The sequence below is a fragment of the Scyliorhinus torazame genome, chromosome 6 (assembly GCF_047496885.1).
Source record: "Scyliorhinus torazame isolate Kashiwa2021f chromosome 6, sScyTor2.1, whole genome shotgun sequence".
Lineage (NCBI taxonomy): Eukaryota > Metazoa > Chordata > Chondrichthyes > Carcharhiniformes > Scyliorhinidae > Scyliorhinus > Scyliorhinus torazame.
The window spans coordinates 105,927,517-105,950,282 of NC_092712.1; the positions used below are offsets into that span (position 1 = coordinate 105,927,517).

The following is a 22,766-nucleotide window of genomic DNA, read 5'->3' on the forward strand; positions in this document are numbered from 1 at the left end:
CTCCCACAGTCCAAGATGTGCGGGTTAGGTGGATTGGCCATGCTAAATTGCCCTTAGTGTACAAAACATGTTAAGTGGAGGTTACTGGGTTACGGGGATAGGGTAGATACATGGGCTTCAGTAGGGTACTCTTTGTAAGGGCCGATGCAGACTCGATGGGCCGAATGACCTCCTTCTGCACTGTAAATTCTATGATTATAACTAATGAAGGAAAGAGTGAACGAGTGCATGAGCAAATACAAGATTGTTAGAGAGAACCAGCATAGCTTGCAGCTTTTACATACTGCAGGTGGGAGCTGTGAGTTGTAAATGATGAACTGAAATTGGAGTGGGCAAAGTTTCACTGATTGAGTTGGTAAAAAAATGTGAGGTTATCCACTTTGGGCCTACACAAGATAAATTGGAGTATCTACTAAATGTTGAGAACTGCAGGAACACAAATCACTAAAAATTAGAGTTAGTGTTAAAGTTAATACAGGTAGAAAAAAAAATTAAAAGGATGGTAAATGGAATCTTGCCTAGGTTTAAGAGAGTTAAATTATGAAGTTGCATAAACCTAAACTGTATTCCCTTGGGCATAGAAGATGGAAGGGCAATCTAATCAAGGAGTTTAATAGGTTTACAGAATTAGGTTAGAGTACCAAATTGCTCTCCAGGAATCTGCTATCCATCTTGTAGGTCCTGCTGCTGGTTGCACAGGAGAAAAATGTATCAGATGCATCACTTAGAGCAAATCAACAATTGCTCTCGCAACTTCCCACACTTTAGTTGCATTGGTAATACTTGTATTGGTATTACTCCCATCCCTGGGATGTATTCCCCATCCCTAATTGCGCTTGAGGGGGCAGTTAAGAGTCAACCAAATACGAGCAACCAGTAGTGACTAAAACATAGCATACTCACTTTTTTTTAATTAGTTCGTGAGATGTGGGTGTTGCAGGTTGTGCCAGCATGTATTGCCCATCCTTAATTGCCCTCGAGGGGGCAGTTAAGAGTCAACCACATTGCTGTGGGTCTGGAGTCACATGTAGGCCAGACCAGATAAGGACAACAGATTTCCTTCCCTAAAGAACATTAATAATAATCTTTATTGTCACATGTCGGCTTACAGTAACACTACAATGAAGTTACTGTGAAAAACCCCTGTTCGGGTAGTGAACCAGATCGGCTTTTACGACAATCAACAATGGTTTCACGGTCATCATTACTTTTAATTCCACATTTCTTTCCCATTGAATTAAAATGCCATCATCTGCTGTGGTGGAATATGAACCTGGGTCCCCAGAGCATTATTCTGGGTCTCTGGTTTACTCGTCCAGTGACAATACCACTAAGCCAATGCCTCCCCTCCCTTGGCAAGGTTATTATCCTAAAATGTTATCCACAGATGCTACCTGACCTACTGCGACATTTCCAGTTTTTATTTTAGATTTCCAATATCTTCAGGCTTTTGCTTTGTTAAATAAAAACTTTACTCTGGTCAATTCAGTGGACAGAGCATCACAGGCATCATGGTACACAAGTATGTAGGACTGGCCAATTTAGTGAGCTATTTTTTCCTGAGTTCAACAGTTGACAGAATACAGTCAGTTAAAACATTACATATTAAAAAATCCATTCAATATGCTTTACTATAAATAATGCTGGAGGAAAATGTTACAGCCAGGAGAATTCTAAAAACCAAAGTAAGCATTTAAATTTACTCTTGAGAGAGAAAGGAGCCAACCTTTTTCTTTTCAGAAAATTTTGAGGGATTTATTTGGGCAAATTAGCAGGTACTTGGGAATAATCAGACAGCAGTGATATTTCAATGATAAAACTTGCATTTATATAGCACCTTTCAAAATGTGAGATCACAAAGCGCATTACAGATAATGAAATACTTTTACATGTAGTCACTGGTGCAATGCAGGAAAGTCAGCAGCCAAGTTCTGCACAGCAAGCTCCCACAATCAAAAAAAACTGTGGTAAAAGCAGAGATCGGTGTTTTCGTGTTGTGGACGGAGGGCCAGGGCAAAGGGGGTAAGGGAGCTTGCTCCTGTTCGAAATAGTACCGGAGGTCTTTTAAATCCACCCGAGATAGCAGACAGGGATTTGGGTTCAGCAACTGATCCAAATGGAAGGTTAAACCCGGTGTGAAATTGGGGGGGGGGGCGCGGATAAACGGGCCGCCGCCATCTCCGTTATACAGCTCCTCGCAGTTTCAATAACCCCTAACCCCCGGACTCACCGACAGCGCTCCCTCTCCCTCTTTCTCTATCAGACTCTCGTTATCTCTCCGCCGTTCGATTTTCTCTCCCGTTTTTTTTTTCCTTTTTCCCGCCGCTCGCGCAATCGCGCCGAGGTAGGTAAAACCATCCGCGTCTCCGGCTTCGCACTTTCCACACGCACCGCGTGCGTCAGATTCGCCGGGTGGGGTCGATAAAATCCGACACCCCCCACCCCCCAAAAAAACTCTTCTTCCCGGATGTTTTTTAAAAATCCGATGACCTCGAGTAGATTTATCGGCGGGTTGGCTCAGGTAAAACAAATAGCGAATGTGCGGGGAACCGTTTCATGTCGGGGCGGCCACTCAGAATCAGCTCGCCTGCCAAACTGCAGCAATGAACCGAGAACACGGCCCGTGTGCGCCGCTGACAGTTTCTGAGCGGGGGAGGAGGGTGTGAAGCGCAGGCGAGGCTGCGAGGAGCCCCGGGGGCGGGCGGGCATGCACAGCTCACTCCAGAGTGGCTGCAAAACCATCCCCACACCTCGTCCTTCCCGATCCACTCACCGCCAAAAAGAACACTATTTGGTCATCACCTCGACGGGTAAGCAGCTCTTTAAACTGTGTGCGTGTGTAAAAAAAAAAAAAGAACAACGGTTGTGGCGTTTCTTTTGGTGCCTGCTTATATTTTCTTGCCAGACTGACAGTTGTTGCTCAAGGTGAGTAAGGTGGAATAGTCGTCCCTGCAACACTAGACGATTTGTACCATCCATCTTACAGGCCGCTGCCAAGATTCAGCATTTTCTTTTAAAGTTATGCAGTCATTTGAACAATTTTTCCGGTATCACTGCATTTGAAAGAAATATGACATTTACTGTTCTTCGTGCCTCCATTACGCAAGAATGGTGTTTCTGTGTAAGACAGGAGTATTTCTCTTCACCTTACACGTGTGTATATTTCTAAATCCTGTTTCCAATTGCAAAAATCTGAATAATATGTTTCCCCTTGCTGTACAGGAATGGAAATCTTTGCTATTTAGCATTTTAAAGTAAACCAACAGGTTTAAGATTAACCAAAGGCAAACTATTTGATTAAAATTTGCTCCCTCACAGATTTAAATATTTTCCCGTCCTAAATTTGGGGATCATTTTCATTTTACAGTTACATTAATAGTGTGATTTTAAAACTAATCCTGTTTAATAAATTGGAACTAGAATACTTAGCAATACAATATTGAGTATGGTTTGTGGATGTATTCTGATAATGAAATATACTGTCATTTCTGCAATCCAACTTGTGGAGAATGGTAAGATGCCTGCCACATGCATTTTTCTTGATAGAGAACATATAATTAATACATTTTAAGTTTGTATCTCACTGCAGTGGCAGTTTAAAAAAAAAAACTATGTAATGACCGATTCTATCTTCTGCAGCAATGTTAATACTTCAGGAGAACTTGATTCATATTTTTCACTTTTTTTGGAAGCACATTGGTGTTTTACATGACAGTAATTGCAGTAAGCATTTACAGTTGTCATGTGTTTAAATGTATTTAATGCCTTGCCCATAAACTAGAATTATTTGGTTACATATGTGGCATGATTAGTTTCTTTCCTGTCCCTTTTTCTTCCCCATGTGATAGTTGCGCAATGTTACATCAGTATAAATCTGTACTGACTTTAAAAAAAATATTTTTTAATTGGCGTTTTCCTTCAACAAAGTAACAGCTCATGTGTATCTGGTATTTAAAAACTAGTTTGTGTCCCATTTGCACTGGTTTTTACATGAGGTCCCCCCTCCTTCCCTCCTTTGATGGTTAAAATCCCCTCTTGGTATTTTTATTATTGGGAGGGGGGGGGGGGGGGCCTCCCTCTCCCTCTCCCCCTCCCCCTCCCCCTTGTTTCGTTTTGTGCTTCCCTTGGGTTCCTTTCCCTCCCCTCCCCTCCCCCTCTACTCCCTTGTCTTGTGTGTGCCTTCCTTTGTCGTCGTCGTCCCCCGGTCACTATTGGGCTCAACAGGTCTTGGAACAGGTTACAGCAAATAAACACCCTGGAAACGTACGTCCCAACAATCAACTATACAGTCTGTATAGATTTTTCCCCTTTTTCACCCTCTCCCAACCCCCTGCGACAAACAGCGCCTCAACCACGGTCACAAACATTCCCTACTGTTATAACCTGCCTACTTACCATTGGCTGGGGACTAATGACAATCCCACAATCCTGTGGGAGTATGAGCTTCCCCAATGAGGGGGGGGGGGGGGGGGGGGGCGGAGAAACCATTAGTAAACTAGTATAAATAAAGTTGGCCAGTTCAGGAACCAGCAGGAAGGAGTGTGCAGCAAGGGAAGTTGTTGCTGCTGTATATATATTGTAAATAAATGTTATTACTTTGTATCCTTAAAACTCATGCTGGATTCTTCGTGGCCCTCACAAAACTGGCGACGAAGATGGGATCCTCTTGTGGGGGACGCGTGTGATTGTCCTGGAAAAAGGCCAGGAGCTGATACTAACAGACTTGCACAATGGGCATCCAGGTGTGACCAAAATGAAAATGTTAGCCCGGAGTTATGTCTGGTGGCCAGGCCTCGACACCGACATTGAGAAGGTGGCCCAAAACTGCTCCATTTGCCAGGAGCATCAGAAGCTTCCGCTGGCCGCGCCCCTACATTACTGGGAATGGCCAGGGCGGCCTTGGGCATGCTTGCATGCAGATTTCGCAGGCCCTTTTCAAGGAGCCATGTACCTTCTATTAATTGACGCCCAGTCTAAATGGGCAGAGGTGCATAAGATGCAGGGGACAACGTCCTGCGCAACAATTGAAAAGATGCGTTTGTCGTTTAGTACGCATGGCCTCCCCGAGGTGCTGGTCACGGATAACGGCACTCCATTCACGAGTGAGGAGTTTGCGAGGTTCACAAAGATGAACGGCATATGCCATATCCGCACTGCCCCTTACCACCCGGCTTCAAATGGGTTGGCAGAGTGCAGACATTCAAAAGAGGCCTAAAGAAGCAGTCTTCCGGATCAATGGCCATGAGACTGGCTCGCTTTTTGTTTATGTATGGGACCACCCCCCCCCACGCGGTGACTGGGGTAGCTCCCGCAGAACTCCTAATGGGACGGAGACTTCGCACCCGCCTTAGTATGGTTTTCCCGGACATTGGCGCAAAAGTACGCCGCACACAAGAACGGCAGGGACAGGGATTTTCTCGGTATCGGCCGATTCGGCAGTTTGCGCCCGGTGACCCAGTGTTCGTTCGGAATTTTGCTGGTGGTGCCCAATGGGTTCCTGGTGTAATCTTTCGCCAAACGGGCCCTATATCTTACCAGGTGTAAGCCCAGGGTCGTCTCCAGTGCAAACATGTAGACCACGTTCGGTCCAGAAGACTATCCCCTCAAAAGATTCCCCGCCCCCGGAGCTCATTTCTACAGCCGCAGAGACAAGTTATGGTAGTCCTCACAATCTTCCACTGGTGCCTCACTCGAAGCCTGCGCAGGTCTTTACGTAACCGAATGGAGTTAGAGATGCTGACATGACGGAGGCAGCAGACTCTGACTCCGAGATGGAGACACAGATTGCATCAGAGGGGGAATCCACGGGCCGTGGATGTACAACCGTTGCGCCGTTCATCACGGAAGCGCCGGTCTCCGTCTCGTTACACGCCGCCTGATCCAGCGCCGCGTGCAAATGGTGTCCGGCCTGCGGCCAAACGAGTCCGACGCCCTCCTTCGCCAGGGTCTTCGGTGGATTCCTTGGACTTTGGGGGGGGGGGGGGGTGTTATAACCTGCCTACTTACCATTGGCTGGGGACTAATGACAATCCCACAATCCTGTGGGAGTATGAGCTTCCCCAATGAGGGGGGCGGAGAAACCATTAGTAAACTCCTAGTATAAATAAAGCTGGCCAGTTCAGGAACCAGCAGGAAGGAGTGTGCAGCAAGGAAAGTTGCTGCTGCTGTTATATATATGTTATTGTAAATAAATGTTATTACTTTGTATCCTTAAAACTCGTGCTGGATTCTTCGTGGCCCTCACAAAACCCACCTTTTCTCAAACCCCCCCCCCCCCCCTGCTCAGCCCCTTAACTCATACTTTATCTTCTCTAATCGCAGGAAATCGTACAGGTCACCTAACCAAGCCGCTACCCCTGGTGGCGATGCCGACCGCCACTCCAGCAAAATCCATCGCTGTGCAATCAGAGAGGCGAAGGCCACGGCATTGGCCTTCCTCCTCTCCATGAGCTCCGGCTTCTCTGAACCCCCAAATATCGACACCAAAGGGTCCGGGTCCACCTCCTCCACTACCCTGGCTAAGACTGCGAACACCCCCGCCCAGAATGTTCCCAATTTTTCGCAACCCTAAAACATGTGCGAGTGATTCGCTGGCCCCCGACCATACTTCTCACACTCATCTGCTAACCCCAGAAAGAACCCACTCATTCTCACCCGAGTTATATGCACCCTGTGCACCACCTTAAATTATATCAGGCTCATCCTTGCACAAGAGGAGGTCCCGTTTACCCTTCGCAGTGCCTCACTCCATACTCCCTCCCATTTCTCCTTGATCTTCACCACCCACTCACCTCCCTGCTCCCCGCCACTTGTATAGATCCCTAATTCTTGCCTCCCCTTCCACATCTGGAAGCAGCAGTCACTCCAGCAGAGTGTATCCCAGCAACCTAGGCAACCCCGCAAAGTCCCTAATCTGCAGATACCTGAACTCACTCTGCCTCGGCGGCTCTACCTTCTCCCTTAGCTCCTCCAGACTGATGAGCCATTCCTCCAAATGCAAATCCCTCACCTTGACTAGCCCCACTTCCCTCCACCTCCTGTATACACTATCCATCCCTTCCCGGCTCAAACCCATGATTCACGCACAGAGGCGTTGGCAGCGACATCCCTTCCATCCTAAAATGCCTTCTCAGCTGATTCCATATCTTCACTGTGGACTGCACCACCGGGCTCTCTGAATACCTCCTCAGCCATTGGCAATGCTGCCGTCACAGTAGCCCTCAAACTAGACCCCTTACAAGATTCCTCCTCCACTCTACCCCTTCTCCTTCCCACCACCGCCGCACCATGTCCACATTGCCACCCAATAATAATGAAGCAAGTTCGACAACGCCTCTGCAGCAGGGTCCTCCCCGCCCATACAAAGTCTGTGATGATCATGTCCACTTTCGGGAAAAAGGCCTTTGGTATAAAGATCGGGGGAGCCTGAAAGATAAACCAAAACCTTGGCACAATATTCATTTACACGACTTGGACCCTCCCCGCCAATGTTGCGTGCAGCGTATCCCACCTCCTAAGATTCTCCCTGGCCTCCTCCACCGGCTTCGTTAAGTTCCACTTATGGTGCTCCGTCTATCCCCTCGCTACCTGAATCCCCAAATACCTAAACCTATCCCTCGCTACCGTAAATGGCATCCCACCTAAATTAGCCCTCTGTCCCAGCTAATTCACTGGGAACACCTCGCTATTCCCTACATTCAGTTATGCCTCTGGAACCCTCCAAACCTCCCCAGCAGGCCTGTAATCCTTCCCATACTCTCCAATGGATCCGAAACATACAGCAAGAGGTCACCTGATGTTCCCTCTGTCCCCTCATAATCCCCTGCCACTCCGCTGACCCCCTGAGAGCCAGCGCAAACAGCAATGCCGACAACGGGCATCCCTGCCTCGTACCCCTGTGTAAGACAATGCTTCGTGAGCACATATCATTCGTCCTCGCCCTTGGTGCCACATACAGTAACTGCACCCATGCCACAAATCTCTGCCCAAACCTTCCCAAAACCTCGAACAGGTACTGCCACTCCACCCGATCAAATGCCTTCTCCGCGTCCACCACCTCCGATTCCAGAGCCCCTGATGAATTCATCACCACTTTCAACAGCCGTCTTATATTACTTGCGAGCTGCCTGCCCTTCACAAAGCCTGTTTGATCTTCTTCAATCACCCCCCGGGACACAGTCCTCCATCCTTCCCGCTAACAACTTAGCCAATACTTTCACATCCGTGTTCGATAGTGATATGGGTCTATACGACCCACATTCCACCGGGTCCTTCCATTTTTTGCGGATTAGTGGGAGTACTGCTTGCGTCATCGTCTCCGGCAACTCCCCCTTCTCCAGTGCTTCATTAAATGTCCCCAACACATGTGGTGCCAGGTCCGTTGCAAATTCCTTATAAAATTCCGCCGGGTACCCATGTGGCCCAGGGGCCTTTCCTGACTTCATACTCATGATACTATCCAGCACCTCCCTCAGCCCCAGGGGCTCCTCCAACCATTGCCTCTTTGCTTTCTTCACCTGGGGAAATTCCAGCTCGTCCAGAAACCGCCCCATGTCCCCCCCCCCCCCCCCCCCCCCCCCCCCCCCCCCCCCGCCTCGTGAAGTCCCTGTTAGTACTCCCTAAATGCCTCGTTTATCTTCCGCAGCTGGTGCGCCAGCATGTGGCTCACCTTTTCCCCATACTCATATTGCACCCCTCTTGCCCTATGCAGTTGCCCTTCCGCCCTCCCCGTTGTCAACCTGTCAAACTACCCCTGCAACTTTTTCCTCCTAGCCAATCCCTCCACGGTGAGCATCCTCGAATATTCCCTGTCCACCTCCACTATCTCACTCACTAGACGCTCATGTTCCTCCCTTCTTTCCCTATCCGCAAGAGCCTTAAACAAAATAATTTTCCCCTGGACCTCTATCTTCAGTGCTTCCCACAAAATGCCCACCGACACCTTCATATTCTGATTCAATTCCTTAATCTCCGCCCGCACCTTATCACAAAAACCACCATCCGCCAACGACCCCAAGTCAAACCTCCACCCCGGCCTCTACCCTCGTCCCATTCTAAACAGAATCTCCAGCCAGTGGGGGGGCATGGTCCAAGATAACTATCCCCGCATACTCTGCCCCCTCCACCCCAACCAAAATCTCCCGGCTCATTACAAAGTAATCAATCCTCGAATACACCTTCTGGACGTGTGAAAAGAAGGAATGCTCCCCCCATGGTTCTGAAAACGCCATGGGTCCACCATACCCATCCTCTCCATAACCCCCCCCCCCCCCTCCCAGCTCCCTCGCCATTCATACGTTAAAGTAATGGGTTAAGAGACATTGCAATTAGTTGTCTCATTTATGTTAAGTATCCATTAATTGACATGATGTGTCGTTAGGGTTTTATGCAAAGTCTGTTGGAATGAAATAAATGTGTGTTGGTGAAAAAGGAACAGAACTTTAGACTCTTCATATCACAGCAACTAAAACGTCTAACAATTGATAGCAGAGGATGGTTGCTGTGTAAATGTGAAGGGTTGAAAGATACAACTTTTCCAGATCAAACCAAGGAGTGAGTGAGAAAAGAAAAAAAAAGGGATATATGGCTGAACCGACAATAAAGATGGCTGAATATGACTATCCTCCCTTATTTTCTGAAAGGGAATCATACGACCAATGGAGAAGTGCAGTAGTTATGTGGACTAAGATAACTGCCTTGGGAAAGAGAAAACAAGGTATGACATTGGCTCTTTCTCTACCATATGGCAGTAAAATCCGAAACAAAGTGCTTTCTGAGCTGGAATTGGAAGAGTTAGACTCAGAAGAAGGTCTGGAGACTTTATTACATTATATGGATAAGATTTATAAGAAAGATGGCTTGTTAAGTGCGTATGAAGCATGGTCGGATTTTGATAAGTTCCGGAAAATGGAGGATATCTCCATGGAAGACTATATAATGGAATTTGGCAGGCTATATAAAAGGCTGCAGAAACACTAACCTGGAATTTCCAGTCTGTGTTGGCCTTTAAATTACTTGACTGTACTAGAGTGAGCAACATGGATAGGCTCCTGGTTTTGACAGGAGTTCAGTTTACTGATAAGGATACCTTATTCGAACAGATGACAAAAGCTTTACAAAAGTTTCTGGGGAAACATTCGATTCCGATGGCTCTGATCACCCAAATAGGTCAGCCTGCATTAAGGCAGAATATGGAAGATACGCTACTAACAGGATGGCAAAATCGTATGGCTACGAACAGGGCTCAAGACTATAGAAGGAGACCGAGACAAGGAAATTATGAAGACAGAAACCCAGTTAGAACCTACAATAGGAAGAAATGCACGGGGCATGATAAATCGATGTTTTCGATGTGACTCTCAATCCCATTATGCTTTCAACTGTCCAACTTGTTATGATAGAGTGTTTGAAGCGATACATGACACGGAAGAGTCAGAAGAGGAAAAAGATAGTGACCAGAAAGAAGGCATTGTCCTATTGACAAGCAGTTTTACGCCGGTAATGAGGGTGTTGGTTGCAGAATCCTTCAACTGTGCTGTATTGGACAGTGGCTGCACATCTACTGTGTGTGGCATTGGCTGGTTAAAACGTTATCTGGACTCTTTGAATGCTGAAAATCGTAACAAGGTAAGGAATTTGAAAGTTCCACAAGTTTCAGGTGTGGGGATGATAATACTCTGAAGTCGCTGAAAAGAGTGGTGATCCCTTGCGATATTGCCGGAGTGAATCATTTCATTAGCACGGATGTTGTATCAAGTGAGATACCTTTGCTTCTGAGCAGACCGTCGATGAAGAAAGCACATATGGAACAGGATAAGGCAACAGTTTTTGGAAAGACGGTGGACTTACAATTTACACAGTCGGGACACTATTGTATTCCATTACTGACAAAGAATATTTCAAGTAGAGTGGTTAAGGATGTGTTAATGGCAGTTGAAAATGGGACTTTAGCTGATAAAAAGCTTGTGGTAAAACTGCATAGGCAATTTGCACATCCGTCTCCTCGGAGGCTGAAAAATTTATTAAAGGATGCAGGGGTAAGGGATGACGACTATACTAAACTAATAGAACAGGTTAATGAAGTTTGTAGGAAGTACAGAAGGACACCAGCACGACCGATAGTAACCCTACCTTTGGCCAGGGATTTTAACGATATTGTGGACCTTAAGATCTGGGATAAAGCAAATAATATATTTATTTTGCATTTTGTAGATTTAGCAACCAGATTTACTCAATCAACGATTGTACGAAGTAAAGAAAAGAGAATAATTCTGGATTAAATTGTGGAAAAATGGATAGGGACAGGAATGGGTCCACCGGCAAAATTCCTTATGGACAATGGGGGAGAATTTGCTAATGATGAGTTTAGGGATATGTGTGAAAACGTGAATATCAGAGTTATGAATACGGCTGCAGAAAGCCCATTTAGTAATGGTGTCTGTGAAAGAAATCATGCTGTCATCGATTACATGCTTTGGAAAATTTTGGCAGATCAACCAAATTGCAGGCTAAATTCAGCTTTTGCACGGGCGGTACGTGCAAATAATTCCTTGCAGATGGTTGGGGGCTATAGTCCTTATCAATTAGTGTTTGGTAGAAATCCTAAAATTCGTCCATTTTGGATGACCAGCCTCCAGCTTGGGAGGGGACTACAATTAGCTCTGGTTTTGCAGAACATTTAAATGCATTACATAGCAGTAGAAAAGCTTTTTTGGAAGCAGAAGTCTCTGAAAGAATTCGCAGAGCTTTAAGACACAATGTACGGCCATCAGATGCCGTTTTTTAGCAAGGAGGAGAGACAATTCTGATGAATGGAAAGGCCCAGGGAAGATCATAGGCATAGATGGCAAAACAATTATTTTGCAACATGGTAATCAAACTGTTAGGGTAAATTCATCAAGGATAATGGGTACAGATTACAAATTTTCAAATTTAGACCGAGCAGACAGACATGACGAGGAACCAGAGTCATCTGGTACGCATGTGTTACAGAACTATGAGGACCAGTTAACTGATCTGGACAGGGTTTCTGTAGAGGAACACAACACTTCTGATGAATTAGAACAGGCCATTTTTCTGAAAGGGCAACTGCCAAAAGTTGGTACAAAAGTGACATACTTGCCTGAAGGGTCTAGTCAATGGAAGGATGCAACTGTTATTAATAGAGCAGGGAAGGCCACTGGAAAGTATAAACATTGGTTGAATGTACAGCATTCAGGGGAAGGAGTCCAGACAATGGATTGGGAAAACAAAGTTCAAAAATGGAGGGCACAGAAACGCAGTGCCAGTTCAGATAGTACATCGGATAGTGAACAGGTCCGCAGGAAAAGGTCGAGAACTATTGAAAGGACATCCCACAGCAGAAGGGAAAGATCAAGCAGTAGCAGTACCGAACGAGATACCAGGCGGGAGAGGAGACGTAGGTTATCAAGTTCTCGGAACATGAGTAAGACTACGAATACTAATAGGAGTAGAAGCCCACATGCACTTGAGATTTTGGTGGCTTCAAATAAATTAGATGAAAAAGTTATCAAAGATGCTAAATAGCAGGAATTGCATAGTTGGAGTGAATTTGGGGTATACACGGAAGTACCGGATAGGGGACAAAGAGCTCTATCCCACAGATGGATTTGCACGGAACAGGTTCTTCCGGATGGAACTTATAAGGCAAAGGCCAGGCTTGTGGCAAGGGGATTTGAAGAAAACTTAGAAGATCAGGATTTAAGAGTAGATTCACCTACAGCAGGAAAGGTTATTGTAAAGATCTTCTTGGCTCTATTAGCCACAAAGGCATGGGAATGCAAATCTATAGATATAAAAGCTGCCTTTTTGCAGGGGCTCCATGTTTTTTGCATGTCTCCAGAGAGACATTTTTCTCCGTCCTCCTAAAGAAGCAGCTAACACAGAAGGGGTACTCTGGAAGTTGAACAAATGTGTATATGGATTAAATGATGCATCTAGAGTGGCATTTTTCGGTAAGATCAGTTTTGTTAAAGTTAGGCTGCTGCCAGTTGAAAGCAGATCCTGCAATGTTTTACTGGCACTATAAAAGGAAATCTTTCTGGCATCTTTATGATGCATGTCGATGATTTTTTTTGTGGGGTGGGACTAGTGATTTTGAAGCTATTGTAAATTTGAGGAAAGAATTCAGGGTTGGATGTCAGGCCTCCGGTGAGTTAAATAAATTGGACTGGAAATTGGACAGACTAAGTTAGGGGGAACTTTACGTCAGCAATCTTATTTGGAAAGCATCAGCCCAGTAGCAATTAGTCGTGGCCGACTTTCACAAAAAGACGCAATGGTTTCAAAGATAGAAAAAGAGCAACTGCAAAGTTTAATTGGGCAACTGAACTGGTTAGGTAGACAGACTAGACCGGATGTGAGTTTTGATGTCTTCGAGTTGAGTACAAAAATGAATGATCCCAAAGTGGAAGACATAATATGAGCAAATAATGTGTTGGCCAAACTAAAAATGCAGGAGTGTGTTTTGAAGTTCCCGGTTTTAGGTGACCTTAGGCGCTTGAAACTCTCAGTTTATAATGATGCGTCCTACACAAATTTATGTGATGGGGTTTCAAGCGCAGGAGGTTTTATAATTTTCCTTTTGGGGAACAATGGTAAATGGTGCCCGCTTGTGTGGGAAACAAAGAAAATAAGGAGAGTAGTAAAAAACATTTTGGCTGCTGAGACGTTAAGCCTTGTAGAGGCTGTGGATATGGCCTTTTATATAAGTCAGATTTTGACAGAAATTTTGGGATTAGGGGATTTGGGTAATATACCTATTGACTGTCACATTGACAATAAATCCCTGTGGGAAAATGTGCACTCTACAAAAAGTGTCAATGAAAAAAGGTTAAGGATAGACATCGCAAGTTTGAAGCAGATGTTGGACAGAGCGGAAATAACAAAAATTAAATGGGTCGACAGTAGCTATCAACTATCAGACTGTTTTACGAAAAGAGGGGCGAGCTCACAGAAACTTTTGGATATTGTTAATGAAGGGCGCTTGTTTCTGTGACTTTTTTTTTCTTTCTCGTCCAAACAAAAAAAAAACTGAAAAAAGGGTGGGGGGGGGGGGGGGGGGGGTGGAATCATGTGTGTGTTTGAGTTTCTTGAAATTTTGTTTTCACCTAATTATTTTTTTTCTCCAAGGAAGGGGAGACTGTTAAGTAATAGGTTAAGAGACATTGCAATTAGTTGTCTCATTTATGTTAAGTAACCATTAATAGACACTGATATGTAATGGGGCTTCAGGTGGCCTCTGTCAGGTGATGTGTAGTTAGAGTTTTGTGCAAAGTCTGTTGGAATGAAATAAATGTGTGTTGGTGAAAAAGGAACAGAACTTCAGACTCTTCATATCGCAGCAACTAAAACGTCTAACACCCTACCCATCGACCTGAGGCTCAACCTATCCACCATCGGCTCCAGGACACAGTTAAAATCTCCTCCCATGATCAACTGGTGCGTGGCCAAATCCGGGATTGCTGCCAGCAACCCCCTCATAAAACCCACATCATCCCAATTTGGGGCGTACACATTTACCAACACCACTGGTGCCCCTTCCAAAACCCCACTCACAATCACATATCTTCCACCCGGATCGCTCCCCTCCTTCGCAATCACAAATCCCATTTTTTTGCTCATTAAAATCGCCACTCCCCTCGATTTCAAATCAAACCCAGAGTGAAAAACCTGCCTGACCCACCCCTTCCTTAACCTAACCTGGTCCTTCACATGGAGGTGCTTTCCTGCAGAAAGACCACCCCCCGCTTTCAAGCTTCTGAGGTGCGCGAACACCCGTGACTTTTTTACCGGCCCGTTCTGTCCCCGGATGTTCCACATTACCAGCCTTACGGAGGCTTACGCCTCCAATCCCCTCTACTGTCTGTCCTCTTCCCAACTTAACTCCTGGCCCCTTAATTCCACCCTATACCTAGCCCATCCCAGATGGCCCCTTCCTTTGTGCCTGACCATGTCACCTCTCTCCCCTGCCATATCGCAACAACCTCCCCCATCCCCCCCCCCTTTCCCTCCCGCGCGGCCGCCCCTGCTCCAGCCCCAAGGCACCTCCCAATGACCTCCCCTTCCCGAAGCCCTACCCCCACTCCTCATCTCAAGGAGGAAGGCTCCCTGCTGACCTTATCTTCCCCACCCAAACAAGGACTTTTCCTGAACTCTAGGCAGCCATCTCCAAAAGCAAACAAACAAATGTTAAATACAAACAGTCCCATAAAAACAGGAGGGGGGGGTGGGAACATTCATCCCCACATAATTTCTTAACCCCTACAACCCCATTACAATCTCAACATTAAACAGCAAACCCCCCCCCCCCCGAATTAAAAAAAACAAACTAAAATTCCCCCAATCTTTACCCCCACTTCAAACTTGCTCCCAACCATTAGAAAGTGCCAGCACCCCAGTTCCCCAAAACTGTCCACTCCGTTCTCCCTCAGTTTATGCTCCTTAATGAAGTTTTCAGCCGCTTCTGGGGTCTCAAAATAATATACCCAGCCTCCGAACATCACGCATAATCTCGCCAGGTAGAGCACCCCAAACCTGATCTGCCACCGGTGTACAGCACTGCCTTGGCCTTGTTAAAGTCTGCCCGCTGCTTTGCCAACTCGGCTCCTGATAAATTTGGATGTTATTCCCCTCCCAGTCGCAGGTACGCTTCTCCCTGGCCCATCGCAGAATCTTCTCTTTCTCCACAAATTTGTGTAGTCTCACGATCACCGCATGCGGCTTCCCAGCTCTAGGCTTCTGCCTCAGGAACTTGTACGCTCGGTCCACTTCAGGTGACTTATCTAGCACCCCTTCTGCCACCAGCCCCGCCAGCATCTTTGAGACGTACCTCGTGGCACTTGCACATTCCACTCCTTCAGGCAGGCCCACTATTCGCAGGTTCTGCCTTCTCGAGGCATTCTCCTGCTCCTCCATGTTTGCCCTCAGCGTTTTACACAAGTCCCCTAAGAGGCCCACCTCCGCATCCAGAGCCATCACACAATTGCTATGGTCGGAGATCACTCCTTCGATCTCCTGAATCTGCGACCCCTGCACCTCCAAACGCCTCTCCAAGCGTTCCAGAGAACTCTTCAGGGGTGTCGCAGCTCCTTCGATGACCTTTGAGCGATCCTCACGCATTTCTTTCCTCTGCTGGCAGAATTCGTCTCTAATAGTGAAATGAAATGAAAATTGTTTATTGTCACAAGTAGGCTTCAAATGAAGTTACTGTGAAAAGCACCTAGTTGCCACATTCTGGCGCCTGTTCGGGGAGGCTGGTACTGGAATTGAATCCGCGCTGCTGGCCTTGGTCTGCTTTACAAGCCAGCTAATTAGCCCACTGCGCTAAACACCATCAGCTCCTCCATCTGGGGCCTTCCAGCTTACATCTGAATTCCTTGCCCAGTGAAGCAGTTGAGGCTCCTTCATTAAATGTTTTTAAGATAAAGATAGATAGTTTTTTGAAGAAAAAAGGGAGTAAGGGTTATGGTGTTCGGGCCGGAAAGTGGAGCTGAGTCCACAAAAGATCAGCCATGACGGAGCAGGCTCGAGGGGCCAGATGGCCTACTCCTGCTCCTAGTTCTTATCTTCTTACAACATGGAACATTACAGCGCAGTACAGGCCCTTCGGCCCTCGATGTTGCGCCGACCTGTGAAACCACTCTAAAGCCCATCTACACTATTCTCTTATCGTCCATGTGTCTATCCAATGAACATTGGAATGCCCTTTGTGTAGGCGAATCCACTACTGTTGCAGGCAGGGCATTCCACGCCCTTACTACTCTCTGAGTAAAGAACTTACCTCTGACATCTGTCCTATATCTATCTCCCCTCAATTTAAAGCTATGTCCCCTCATGCTAGACATCACCATCCGAGGAAAAAGGCTCTCACTGTCCACCCGATCTAATCCTCTGATCATCTTGTATGCCTCAATTAAGTCACCTCTTAACCTTCTACTCTCTAACGAAAACAGCCTCAAGTCCCTCAGCCTTTCCTCATAAGATCTTCCCTCTATACCAGGCAACATTCTGGTAAATCTCCTCTGCACCCTTTCCAATGCTTCTACATCCTATAATGCGACGACCAGAATTGCATGCAATACTCCAAATACGGCCGCACCAGAGTTTTGTACAGCTGCAACATGACCTCATGGCTCCGAAACTCAATCCCTCTCCAAATAAAAGCTAACACACCGCACGCCTTCTTAGCAACCCTCTCAACCTGGGTGGCAACTTTCCGGGATCTATGTACCTGGACACCGAGATCTCTCTGCTCAAACACACTGCCAAGAATCTTACCATTAGCCCAGTACGCTGTCTTCCTGTTATTCCTTCCAAAATGAATCACCTCACACCTTTCTGCATTAAGCTCCATTTGCCACCTGTCAGCCCAGCGCTGCAGCTTATCTATGTCCCTCTGTAACTTGTAACATCCTTCCGCACTGTCCACAACTCCACCGACTTTAGTGTCATCTGCAAATTTACTCATCCATCTTTCTACGCCCTCCGCCAGGTCATTTATAAAAATGACAAACAGCAGTGGCCCCAAAACAGATCCTTGTGGTACACCACTAGTAACTGGACTCCAGGCTGAACATTTCCCATCAACCACCACCCTTTGTCTTCTTCCAGCTAGCCAATTTCTGATCCAAACTGCTAAATCACCCTGAATCCCATGCCTCCGTATTTTCTGCAATAGCCTACTGTGGAGAACCTTATCAAACGCTTTACTGAAATCCATGTACACCACATCAACTGCTTTACCCTCATCCACCTGCTTGGTCACCTTCTCAAAGAACTCGTAAGGTTTGTGAGGCACGACCTACACTTCTCAAAACCGTGTTGACTATCTCTAATCAAATTATTCCTTTCCAGATGATTATACATCCTATCTCTTATAAACTTTTCCAAGACTTTGCCCACAACAGAAGTAAAGCTCACTGGTCTATAGTTACCGGGGTTGTCTCTACTCCCCTTCTTGAACAAGGGGACAACATTTGCTATCCTCCAGTCTTCTGGCACTATTCCTGTAGACAAAGATGACTTAAAGATCAAAGCCAAAGGCTCAGCAATCTCCTCCCGAGCTTCCCAGAGAATCCTAGGATAAATCCCATCCGGCCCAGGGGACTTATCTATTTTCACACTTTCCAGAATTGCTAACACTTCCTCCTTATGAACCTCAATCCCTTCTATCCTGGTAGCCTGTATCTCCGTATTATCCTCAACAACATTGTCTGTTTCCTGTGTGGATACTGACGAAAAATATTCATTTAGCACCTCTCCTATCTCCTCGGACACCACGCACAACTTCCCACTACTGTCCTTGACTGGCCCTACTCTTACCCTAGTCATTCTTTTATTCCTGACATATCTATAGAAAGCTTTAGGGTTATCCTTGATCCTACCTGCCAAAGACTTCTCATGTCCCCTCCTGGCTCTTCTTACCTCTCTCTTTAGGTCCTTCCTAGCTAACTTGTAACTCTCGAGCGCCCTAACTGAACCTTCACGTCTCCTCTTTACATAAGCCTCCTTATTCCTCTAGACAAGTGTTTCAAATGCTTTAGTAAACCACGGTTCCCTCGCTCGACCACTTCCTCCCTGCCTGACAGGCACATACTTATCAAGGACACGCAGTAGCTGTTCCTTGAACAAGCTCCACATTTCCATTGTGCCCATCCCCTGCAGTTTTCCTCTCCATCTGATGCATCCTATGTCTTGCCTCATCGCATCATAATTGCCTTACCCCCAGATATAACTCTTGCCCTGCGGTATATACCTATCCCTTTCCATCGCTAAAGTAAACGTAATCGAATTGTGGTCACTATCGCCAAAGTGCTCACCTACCACCAAATCTAACACCTGTCCTGGTTCATTACCCAGTACCAAATCCAATATGGCTTTGCCTCTCGTTGGCCTATCTACATACTGTGTCAGAAAACCCTCCTGCACACATTGGACAAAAACAAAAACCCATCTAAAGTACTCGAACTTTGGCATTTCCAGTCAATATTTGGAAAGTTAAAGTCCCCCATAACAACTACCCTGTTACCTTCGCTCCTATCCAGAATCATCTTTGCAATCCTTTCCTCTACTTCTCTGGAACTTTTCGGAGGCCTATAGAAAACCCCTAACAGGGTGACCTCTCCTTTCCTGTTTCTAACCTCCAGTAGACGAGTCATCATCAAACGTCCTTTCTGCCATTGTAATACTGTCCTTGACTAACAATGCCACCCCTCCCCCTCTTTTACCACCTTCCCTGAGCTTACTGAAATATCTAAACCCCGGCACCTGCAACAACCATTCCTGTTCCTGCTCTATCCATGTCTCCAAAATGGCCACATCATCGAAGTCCCAGGTACCAACCCATGCCACAAGTTCATCCATCTTATTCCGAAAGCTCCTGGCATTGAAGTAGACACACTTTAAACCACCTTCCTGCCTGCCGGTACACTCCTGCAACTTTGAAACCTTACTCATGACCTCACTACTCTCAACCTCCTGTGTACTGGAGCTACAATTCAGGTTCCCAATCCCCTGCTGAATTAGTTTAAACCCTCCCGAAGAGCATTAGCAAATTTCCCCCCAGGATATTGGTACCCCTCTGGTCCAGGTGTAGACCATCCCGTCTGTAGAGGTCCCACCTACCCCAGAATGAGCCCCAATTATCGAGGAATCTGAAACCCTCCCTCCTGCACCATCCCTATAGCCACTTGTTCAACTGCTCTCTCTCCCTATTCCTCGTCTCGCTAGCACGTGGCACGGGTAACAACCCAGAGATAATAACTCTGTTTGTCCTAGATTTAAGTTTCCACCCTAGCTCCCTGAATTCCTGCCTTACATCCCTATCCTCTTTCCTACCTATGTCGTTGGTACCTATGTGGACCACGACTTGGGGCTGCTCCCCCTCCCCTTAAGGATCACGAAAACACGATCCGAGCCATCGCGGTCCTTGGCACCTGGGAGGCAACACACCAACCGCGAGTCTCTCTCGTTCCCACAGAATCGCCTATCTATCCCCCTAACTATGGAGTCTCCAATGACTAATGCTCTACTCCTCTCCCCCCTTCCCTTCTGAGCAACAAGGACAGACTCTGTGCCAGAGACCTGTACCCCATGGAAGTCTCCCCCCCCCCCCCCCCCCCCCCCCAACAACAGTATCCAAAGCGGTATGCTTGTTACTAAGGGGAACGACCACAGGGGATCCTGTGCTGACTGCTTCCTCCCAGCCCCTCTCACCGTCACCCATCTATCTTTATTCTTCGGAGTTACTACATCCCTGAAGCTTCTATCTATGACCACCTCTGCCTCCCGAATGATCCGAAGTTCATCCAGCTCCTGCTCCAGTTCCCTAACACGGTTTCTGAGGTGCTGGAGTGGGTGCACTTCCCACAGATAAAATCAGCAGGGACACAGGCGGCATCCCTCACCTCAAACATTCTGCAGGAGGAACATTGTATTGCCTGCCCTGCCATCCCCTCTAGATAAAACAAGAAAAAGAAAGGAAGAGCTTACCTGATATTCATTCAACCCCTTGGGTTAGAGGAGGTGGAAGGGTGGGTGACACTACAAGTGTAGTGTCTCGGGTTTAGCAACCGCCCAACTTGTATACAGGTACTAACAAATCCTCCCAGAAATCCCCACGGCCGACTTCCTGCAGCTGTAAAGATAAGTTTTTAAAGTTACACTTACCTTCCCGACAGGCCCCTGGACACTGCTCCCGCCGAATATTATGTTCCCCTACCTGCATGCTTCCAGTGGCTGCTGCAGCAAGGCACCCTGCAACTTTTCAACCAACTCTCTCAGTTTTCTTTTTTTAATCTATATTTAGAGTACCCAATTATTATATTTTTCCGATTAAGGGGCAATTCAACCTAACCTGCACATCTTTGGGTTGTGGGGCGAACCCCACGCAGACACGGGGTGAATGTGCAAACTCCAGATGGATCGTGACCCAGGGCTGGGATTCAAACCCGGGTCCTCAGCGCCGTAGTCCCAGTGCTCACCACTGCGCACATGCCGCCCCCCCCTCACTGTTTTCTGCCGGGTCTGATAGCCAACAGACATACCACTACCGGGGGAAACAACCCCTCCAACATTCACCTATGCCTTTTCATCAAAATTCCACCCAGTATTGGGTAAAAAGAGCTTTTCTGTGCTTTTAAGCAGGAGCTGCCCCGTGGGTGACTACTCGCTCTATGGTCACAAGCAGAAATCTATATCCCATTTAATGAGGGAGCCTTTAACAGAAATCTTTGTTTTCTGGTTGGCCATAGGCGAGGTCCCAGAGGATTGGAGGATCACCAATGTTGTCCCATTATTTAAGAAGGGTAGCAAATGGTAACTTTGGGTATTTATAGGCCAGTGAGCTTTGCGTCAGTTGAAATTGCAGGAAAAGATTCTCAGAGATAGGATCTATGCACATTTGGAAGTGAGTGGTCTTATTAGTGACAGACAACATGGTTTTGTACGAGGGAGGTCATGTCTCACTAATTTAATTGAGTTTTTTGAGGAAGTGATAAAAATGATTGACGAGGTAAGGGCTGTGGATGCGGGCGCAGGGGGGGCGGGCGCGCGGGGGGGGATCTGGACCCGGGGGGGGGGGCTACTACGGTGGCCTGGCCTGCGATCGGGGCCCACCGATCCGCCGGCGGGCCTGTGCCGTGGGGGCACTCTTTCCATCCGCGCCGGCCGGTGTAACGATCCGCCACGGCCGGCGCGGAAAAGAACCCCCCTGCGCATGCGCTGGGATGCCGCCAATACACGGTGGCGCTCCCGCGCATGCGTCAACTCGCGGAGGCCGTTCGCCGCCGGTTGGCGTGGCACCAAGCCCTTCGGCGGCAGCTGGTGCGGCGCCAACCCCGCCGGCGCTGGCCTAGCCCCTGAAGGGGACGCCACTCCTCAGCACCTGTATGGCCTGCCCCGCCGGGTAGCGGAGAATCCCGGCCAATGGATTCAGAACTGGCTTGGCCATAGAGGACAGAGGGTAGCAGTGGAAGTTTGTTTTACCAAATGGAGGTCTGTAACTAGTGGTGTTCCGCAGGGATCATTACTGGGACCGTTGCTGTTTGTAAAATATATAAATGACTTGGAAGAAAAGGGCAGAAATCTTTGGATCCTCACTGTCTTCAGGGGATGTCCCGGAGGACTGGAGAATAGCCAATGTTGTTCCTCTGTTTAAGAAGGGTAGCAAGGATAATCCCGGGAACTACAGGCCGGTGAGCCTTACTTCAGTGGTAGGGAAATTACTGGAGAGTATTCTTCGAGACAGGATCTACTCCCATTTGGAAGCAAATGGACGTATTAGTGAGAGGCAGCACGGTTTTGTGAAGGGAAGGTCGTGTCTCACTAACTTGATAGAGTTTTTCGACGAGGTCACAAAGATGATTGATGCAGGTAGGGCAGTGGATGTTGTCTATATGGACTTCAGTAAGGCCTTTGACAAGGTCCCTCATGGTAGACTAGTACAAAAGGTGAAGTCACACGGGATCAGGGGTGAGCTGGCAAGGTGGATACAGAACTGGCTAGGTCATAGAAGGCAGAGAGTAGCAATGGAAGGATGCTTTTCTAATTGGAGGGCTGTGACCAGTGGTGTTCCACAGGGATCAGTGCTGGGACCTTTGCTCTTTGTAGTATATATAAATGATTTGGAGGAAAGTGTAACTGGTCTGATTAGTAAGTTTGCAGACGACACAAAGGTTGGTGGAATTGCGGATAGCGATGAGGACTGTCAGAGGATACAGCAGGATTTAGATTGTTTGGCGACTTGG

At 47.1% G+C, this 22,766-nt stretch overlaps 2 protein-coding genes across 7 annotated transcripts in view; one reads left to right on the forward strand and one right to left on the reverse strand.

Annotated features, from left to right (window-relative positions):
- The window catches only part of LOC140424937 (protein DBF4 homolog A-like), a 67,567-nt gene extending 65,206 nt beyond the window's left edge, over positions 1-2,361 (reverse strand). For 4 of the 5 annotated variants that reach the window (XM_072508635.1, XM_072508634.1, XM_072508631.1 and 1 more), the window contains exon 1: positions 2,231-2,361. The gene's annotated coding sequence lies outside the window, so the exon portion shown is untranslated. Of the gene's footprint in view, positions 1-903; positions 1,065-2,230 lie in introns of all 5 variants that reach the window. The other variant, XM_072508632.1, reaches the window with a different exon arrangement.
- Positions 2,362-2,595: 234 nt separating this feature from the next.
- slc25a40 (solute carrier family 25 member 40) overlaps positions 2,596-22,766 on the forward strand; it is a 97,028-nt gene continuing 76,857 nt past the window's right edge. Inside the window, exon 1 of one of the 2 annotated variants that reach the window (XM_072508637.1) lies at positions 2,596-2,810. The gene's annotated coding sequence lies outside the window, so the exon portion shown is untranslated. The remainder of the gene's footprint in view (positions 2,811-22,766) is intronic. The other variant, XM_072508636.1, reaches the window with a different exon arrangement.